We start from the raw sequence: 8,731 nt of genomic DNA, 5'->3' as shown, positions 1-8,731 counted from the left end.
TCCTTTGCCTGGATGAAGTCGGCTGGTCTCAAATGTGAAACTGAGGGGTTCCTTTTCGCTTCTCAGGACCAGTCATTTGACGCTCGGCCAGAACGTGATTCTTAACAAAAATATCAATATGAAATGTCGTCATAGAGACTGTCCAACACCCTGTCAGTGGATGCCCTTCCTTGGCACAAACAGCACATCTGAAAAGACATGATAGCATGACTCGCAGTTTTTACTATCGTCTCCACCATGCATGTGGCTTTGACCCCCAGCTCCATCCATGGTACGACCCTGAACATGTCCAGGGCCTCATGGAAAATGATGCTTTTAAACTTCTCTGGAATAGGCCAAGATACAGCCTGAGACGAATTCCAGACAACAAACCTGATCTTGTCCTTTTTGATAAAGCCAGCGAATTTATTTTTGTCGTTGAATTTCCTATCCTTTTTGACAGCAACGTGGCTGGCAAGATTCAGGAAAAGCATGCTAAATATGCGGACCTCTCCCTTGCATCCCAAGTACACTGTTATCAGGCTCCCCATTGTTCTCGGTGTCCTTGACGCAGATCAGGAGGGAGCACAGCCCTTCTGACAATGCAGTGTTGGGGAGCCTTCATATTCTCCGGAAAGCTCTTGGAGTTTCCACTAGGCAGTGTTTCCTGTGAAAAGTCATATTCGCTGTCAGGGCTGCGTGTAGAGATGGCGACAGTGCCAAGGTCACCTGAACACTGTCTGTTGCATGCAAGTTTTAATTTGTAGAACATAATAACAATAATTCACCTGTTTAACGCCTAGTATCCATCTCATAAGTTGCTCAGTGGACGCCGTAATCAGAATCTAATTTTCATTACCCATGATAACCCAAGCTGCCTCTTAAGCGCTAGAAGGTTATAGTCACATGACTTTATCCCAGTTTCTGCTGGGTGAACAAACTCACTTGCCTAAGGTGAGACCACATCCACCACATGTGCTTCGTTGTAGGGCAGGACTGAAGACCTAGAAACTATTAGGAGTTAAGCTGCCAAACACGATCACCCATCCAAGGACTCACCGAACTCGACTCTGTTTAACTTGAACCGACCTGAGCTCGACGCACTGGACCACTCGCCACCACAAAGAAACGTATCAATGGAATCAATTAAATATCCGGATCCTATTCAGCACTGTGGATTCACGTCACAGTAGATACTGATAAATTTCTTTTAGGGGTGAGTGTATCTATTTATAACCATTTCCCCACCAACTGTAAATTTCCGGGTGATATACTTGTGACATGTCAGCAGGAATTTGTTTCTCACAGAAATCAGTTCCTTACTGTAAAACATACTTCAAACACTTCTCCTATAAGTAATTGTAGAAGATCTGCATTTATGTTGAAACGTTGTAAATCAATTATGAACGGAATGTGCCAGTATGGACTGACAGGTCGTGGTATACGTGTGTAGAATGGCAAAAAGCCATTGCATCTATTTATCCAGCCTTGGATTCAATAACTGTGGCACTGGCGACTATCCTTTGATCCGTCTGTGAAATGGATCCATGGGCGTTATACTTGGAACGCAACTGGCTGGTTGTATTCATTACTGTTGGAACACCAAAGGATTTGTTTCAGCATTTTTGAGTTTGATGAGGGTGAGATCCACCTGTTGTTTTACATCTGCAAGGGTGGTAAAGACAGAAGGCTGTAACAGTGCTATGACACTGATATGAATGCTTGTTTGGAATTCTGATTCCATGTGGTGGAACGAGGCTTGGCAAGTTAGGAAATAGGTTCTCATAAAATTGGTTGAAAACACAATTGTATGGTGAATTCTACTGATTTGAACGTAAGTTGATGATATGCCGCAAGCAACGTTTCCTGCTGTGTTGTTGAAGGGGAGGTTCTTTTGCCTCCACATGTAGACTGTCTACCGGTGATGTCCTAAAAGCTCCATAATTGAGCCTAAGTTATTTTCGAAATTGCCTTGGCTGGCTCCTCTATTGACAACGACATCGTTAACTAGTTTAGAGCGAGTTAATGATCTGTACGAGTGAAGGAGGGTAGTCTGATCCCCTCCCCGATCAGTATTCGACACGACGTTTAGTATGTCAGAACCCTTGTTTCAAAATTAATTTTGTGCCGGTGTGTGTGTGCGTGTGTGTGTGTGTGTGTGCGTGTGTGTGTGTGTGTGTGTGTGCGTGTGTGTGCGGGCGCGCGCGCGCGTGTGTGTGTGTGAGTGAGTGCGTGTCAGTGTGGTAGGAATATCAAATGACGGTCATATATGAGGCCCAGGAATTTGGACGCGTCTTCTACCCTGATGGAAGTACCAGCTAAGAATAGGTCGATATTCTTGTGATGCTTGTATGAATGCCAAAAGTGCTTACAGTTTGTCTTTGATTCTGAAAACTTAAACCCATGTTCATATGCTCATTTTTTCCCCACGAAAAGGATTCCATCAACTGTTCAAGAAGTGAGGTTGCTTCGTTTGATGCTAAAATGTGTAACAGACAGGATGCTGCCTTATGGGACGCCTTCCTCTTGGTATCTAGAAACTGGTAATCTGCCCCACAATCCAAATTCAGGCAAACTATCTTAAGATACCGTGTTCCCACGTATCATATGTTGAACTGTGGGGTAGCCTCTTGGTTAAAGCTTTAAACCCAAAAAAGATAGCGGGAATTGATCCTGGAAACATGTTTCCTCCATGACCGGCATTTAGTTCGATTAAATGAACTACCCTGAACTACATTCAAGCTATGAAAAGCGGGATGTACTGTTGGATCGACTAACGGGATCGAGTGGTCAGGTTCGATGAATTGGTTGACACATGCCAGTGTACTTCAGTTGTGTATATCCATATTCTGATGTTGACGCTACATTGGCTGTTGGCGTTAAATAACAAGTCAACCAACCATTGGGTGATGAAAATATTAGGAGCATTTACTGAAGCTTCCAAAAGGGAATGTTTGAGGAAAGTACGAGAGACTACTTCTTTAAGCACCAGGCACCCGTGAACAGCCACCTCCTCGTGGTGGGTGCTGGGTAACGCTAAGAGCTGTTCAAATCCCCGTGTGGACCCGGGTCAACAAGGTCCATAGCACCCCATTGCTGGTCGCAAGGAGCGACCGAATTGGGCAACCTGTTTGCCGTGGGTTGCGTCCCGTGTCGGTGGAGGACGGTAGTCTGGTGGTTGAGGGCAATGGGAGCCTGCGACCGTGTTCCTTTCGCCTAACACACCACTTTGGCCCTTACTTCACCTAGACGGGTGGTAGAATCGGCGCGATTCTATCAATCGGCTGGTCACGCCATGCCCTGTGCATGGACGTTAATTTTTTATAACTGAGAAAAGTTTAGAACACTTACGACCATTTTCACTTTGTATGTTCCAACCATGTCATATACTTACATTGCCTAGAGTCCTATGCCAGAAGGCGGTGGCTCATGGGCCAGTCTGGTAGGACATATCTTTTTTAAGATATATTCAAGCTTGCGTATACCCTCCGGGTATCCTTGGTGTCGTCTGTTGGAGGTCCACAGACATAAGGCATCGTCCATGTTGACACTCCGTGGTGGGTGAGGAGCTAGGAGGATGAATTCTATCCAATATAACCATGGCACCCCCACAGAAAAAAACGTTCACACGAATCGGATGATTCGTGCTCTTCAGATGATGATGTTATAACACTTCCAAAAAATCTTGATCATTGGGCACGGTTTCTCGTTATGTGTTCTCCCGATGGTAGTCCTCTCAAGTTAAATCCTTTTGCCATTGCTAAGGGCATTGAAGGCTTAGCTGGAGACGTAAAGGAGGTCAAAAAGCTTCGATCTGGACTTCTACTGATAGAATGTAAGAAACAGATCCAGTCTCAAATTTTACTCTCTACCAAATCACTGGCAAATGTTCCTGTTGAGATTTCACCTCATAGAACCTTAAACAACTGTAAAGGCATTGTACGCGATGTTGGACGATGCCTATCAGACATGAATGTGTATGACATTGTTTCAGAACTTCACTCACAAGGAGTAACTGATGTAAAGCGATTCACATCCAGGAAAGACAATGAAGTCACGATACCAATACGTATTTGTTTACCTTTGGTGTCCCAACACGCCCGGATTCACTCAAAGCAGGCTATTGCAATTTAAGGGTAGATGCTTTTATACCAAATCCCCTTAGATGCTACTCTTGTCAAAAATATGGACATGGCTCATAGATGTGGTGGGAAATGTGACAATAGCACAGTATGTGACAAATCTCCTTCTTGTGTAAACTGTTCTGGCAATCATTATACTTCATCCAAAGACTGTCCAACTTGGAAGGTACAATCTAAAATTTCACGCATCAAGCATGAACGTAACATATCTTTCCTTGATGCAAAGAAACTTGTTCTTGCCCAAGAATCACCAGGGCCATCATATGCTGCTGCTGTTTCCACGTCCATTCTAACTTCTAGCACAGATCCTAGCCATTTCGTGCAATTCCGTTGGTTGCCAGACTGACTACACTTCAGCTCCTACTTTACTGCCTCCACCTATCCAGATTCAACCCGGTCAGAGGACATCCGCTTCACAGACAACTCCTGTTTCCAGAGATAAGAACACTAACGCCAATGTTAATTATTCGAAGAAAAAAACGCAATCTGATCGTGTTCCTAAAGCACAGAAAAACACCACTTTTCTGTGTAACAAGTTTGGGGTGCTAGAGGACATGGACGTGTCCCCTCTTCAAAGCACCCGCTCCCGGAGTCATTCTCCAAAGAAAAACGATCGTGAGCGGTCTCCCATAACTCCACCTTTAATGACCACCAATCAAGTAATCCAGTGGAATTGTAGAGGTCTTAGGAATAATTTAAATGATTTACAACTCTTAATTCAAGATTTTCAACCATCGGCCATCTGTTTACAAGAGACATACTACAAAAACACTAAATTTGACGTAAGAGGCTATACTTCCTATAACGTTTTTTCTCCTCCTGGGCCTAAAGTGACTGGAGGTTCAACCATCTTATTAAAAAATGGCATCATCCATAGTCCTGTCCATCTAAATACTCCGCTTCAAGCTGTAGCACTCCGTATAACTTTGCACATTGCGTTTACATTGTGTTCACTGTACCTTCCACCATCTGCTTGTATACAACAGTCTGAAATTCAAGATCTCTATAACCAACTCCCCAAGCCCTGCATTATTACGGGTGATTTAAACTGACACAACCCCCTTTGGGGTGGTGCTCAGACGAATACTAAGGGGAAGCTCATAGAAGATTTCATTTCTAACAATAGCTTATGTATACTTAATGATGGCTCAAACACCTATTTACATCCCGGCACAGGAACTTACTCTGCTATTGATTTAGCAATTACAGATGCAGCATTATTAAACGAATTTGAATGGTCTGTCCACGAGGATCTCTGTGGAAGTGACCACTTCCCCACTATTGTGAAAACTGTGACTCCTTCAGATGTTCCTCCTACTACAAGATGGAACTTTTCCAAGGCCAACTGGTCTTTATTTCAACTGCTTGCTTCTAGTACATTTAAACCTGATCTATTTCTTGACATCGGCGACCCTGTACAAATATTTTCAGATGAACTGAAGAAGATAGCCGATGAATGTATTCCAGAAAGGCACGGAGAAAAGCTGAGCATTATTTCCGTCGCCATCCAATGATCCATACCTTGAACAAATTGAAAATTTCAACTGCAAAAGCACGGCGTACCTTTAGGCAAAATAAACGCCAATCTTGGCGAACCTATGTCTCTAAAATCAATGCACGTACACCAATTTCTAAAGTATGGAATATGATCCAGAAGATCAAGGGTAAAGGTTCTAGATCTAGCATTCACCGTCTTAAAGACGGAAACCAGTTACTGACAAATATATCCGATATTGCTAATAAACTTGGTGAAACACTGGCGAAACATTCTTCTTCATCAAACTATGTACCTCAATTTCAAAAGTATCAAAATCAGCAGGAAAAAAAAACTATTAATTTTACTTCCGATAATGGTGAAGATTATAATGAAGTATTTTCGATGAATGAACTCCATACTGCTCTTGACCAGGCTCACGATACTGCTTCAGGAGCTGATAACATACATTATCAACTCCTGAAGCATTTACCAGAATCATCTTTAGAGACGCTTCTTCATATTTTCGATGGTATTTGGACGTCTGGAAATTTTCCTTCATCATGGCGTGATGCTATAATTGTGCCCATTCCTAAACCTGGACGTGATCACACTGATCCTTCCAATTATAGGCCGATTTCATTAACTAGCTGCGTTTGCAAGACCATGGAACGCATGATAAATAATCGACTTGTTTGGTACTTGGAAACAAATAACTTAATAACAGATATTCAATGTGGTTTCCGTAAAAACAGAAGTACTATTGATCATTTAGAATCGTTTGTGAAGAATGCCATCATTAATAAGCAACATGCAGTGTCAATATTTTTCGATTTAGAAAAAGCATACGACACAACCTGGGAACATGGGATTTAAAGAGACTTACATGACTTTGGATTGCGAGGCCGCTTGCCCCAATTTATATCCAACTTTCTAAATGACAGGCAATTTCAAGTCCGTGTGGGTTCTACCCTGTCTGATCATTACAGTCAGGATCAGGGTGTTCCACAAGGCAGCATTTTGTCTGTCACTTTATTTAGTATTAAAATAAATAGTCTTTCAAAAGTGTTAACAGATTCAATCAACGGTTCCCTTTTCGTGGATGACTTTAATATTCCCTGTCGTGGCACAAACATGCGAACCATTGAGAGACAGTTGCAAATCTGTCTCAACAAAATTCATAAGTGGTGCCTTGAGAACGGGTTTAAATTTTCTCAATCTAAAACCAACTGCATTCACTTCTGTCGAAAATACAAACCTCATAAAGACCCTGACTTTGAACGGTGCACCCATCAAAGTTGTCAAGGAAGTTAAGTTCCTTGGTCTCATCTTTGACTCACACTTAACCTTTCTGCCACATCTTAAATACCTAAAAACAAAAGGCCTGAAGGCGCTCGATCTGTTGAAAGTCGTTTCAAATACAAAGTGGGGAGGAGACCAAACAACCCTCCTACATTTATACAGGTCACTCATCAGAGCTAAACTGGATTACGGCTTCATTGTTTATGGTGGAACCTGTAAAAGCAACCTCTAAATACTTGATTCTATCCATCACGAAGGTCTAAGGCTTTGTCTTGGATCATTCCAAACTTCTCCTGTTGACAGTCTATACATTGAAGCAGATGAACCTTCTCTTGACTACCGTCGTATTAAACTATCTTTACAGTATCTCGCTAAACTGTCTTCAAATAAGTCCAACCCTGCATATAACTGTGTCTTCAATCCCTTGTACGGGGATTTGTACAATAAGAACTCTTCTCTTGCTCCACCTCTTGGGCTAAGAGTGAAACCTTTCCTTTCTGCTGCTGGCATTGAACTAGAAAATGTAGCTCCTTCTCGCTTGTTTTCTTCTCCTCCGTGGCAGCTGGTTAGACCACAAGTTGACCTTACATTAAGTAAATATAAAAAAGCAGAAACGAATGAATTACAATATAAACAAGAATATAATCAATTAAAACATAAATATAGCAATTATAAATCCTTATTTTCAGATGGGTCCAAGGATGGTGGCGCAGTAGCTTGTGCCACTGTCATTGGATTCAGAACAATATCTTCTAGATTACCAAATAACAGTTCCATTTTCACAGCAGAAGCACATGCCATATTAACAGCCCTAAACTATATAAAAAAACACCCAAGTATAAACAATATATCATTTATTCAGACTCTCTTTCGTGCCTCCAGGCTATTAAAAATGTATCTTCTCAACATCCACTTTTAGCTGACATCGTTGAATTGTATAATGATCTTGCTACTGGCCAATGCGACATCGTCTTCTGTTGGTTACCCAGCCATGTTGGAATCTCTGGTAACACAATGGCCGATCTTGCTGCCAAGGCCACTCTCAAGAAATCTGTGACACCGCTTCTGATCCCTTATTCTGATTATAAAGCCGCTATAAGATCATATATCCGAGATCTAATGCAACAGAAGTGGGACACCCAAGTAGGTATCAATAAATTACATGGTATAAAGCCCTATATCGGTTATACCTACATGGGTTGTCAGTCCAGATTTGAAGAGGTTATTATGCGACATGTCGCATTGGCCATACGCGATATACTCATGAATACTTGTTAAAAGGTGAGGATCCTCCGTTTTGTATCACTTGTGATGAAAGAATCACGGTCAAGCATGTCCTGCTTGACTGTGTTGATTTTGCCATCACAAGGGATAAATATTTCAATTTGAAAACTATAAAGGATCTTTTTTATAATGTTAATCATCATTTAATAATTGAATTTTTAAAGGAATTAGAATTGCTACATAAATTCTGAATATGTATTGTACATAGATAATATATTTCTTAATCATGGTATTGTCAAATAGCATCTGCGATCGTTAGTGGCTGTACCCTCAAAGGGGGTTGAAGTAGCGTAAATTTATTGTCCTCCCGAGAGGGTACGTAAGTCCCAACAACTTTCAAAGTCAATTTTGCCCAGCCATACTTTTTAGTCGTAGTATTTTTGTTCTTTTAAATTCTGGCTAAATCTTCATATCATCGCCAGTGGATGTAGGGATGGTGTAAATCCAACCAGGATCCATGCAGGTAGCAACGGCACTGTAAGTCCCCATGGACCCTCGCATGGTGATCTACCTTCAGCTGCTGGTGACGTATATAGCTCGTGTTTTACCT

The sequence above is a fragment of the Haliotis asinina genome, chromosome 1, assembly GCF_037392515.1.
Source record: "Haliotis asinina isolate JCU_RB_2024 chromosome 1, JCU_Hal_asi_v2, whole genome shotgun sequence".
In the NCBI taxonomy this organism is placed as follows: Eukaryota; Metazoa; Mollusca; class Gastropoda; order Lepetellida; family Haliotidae; genus Haliotis; species Haliotis asinina.
Note: the sequence above shows the minus strand (reverse complement) of the source record.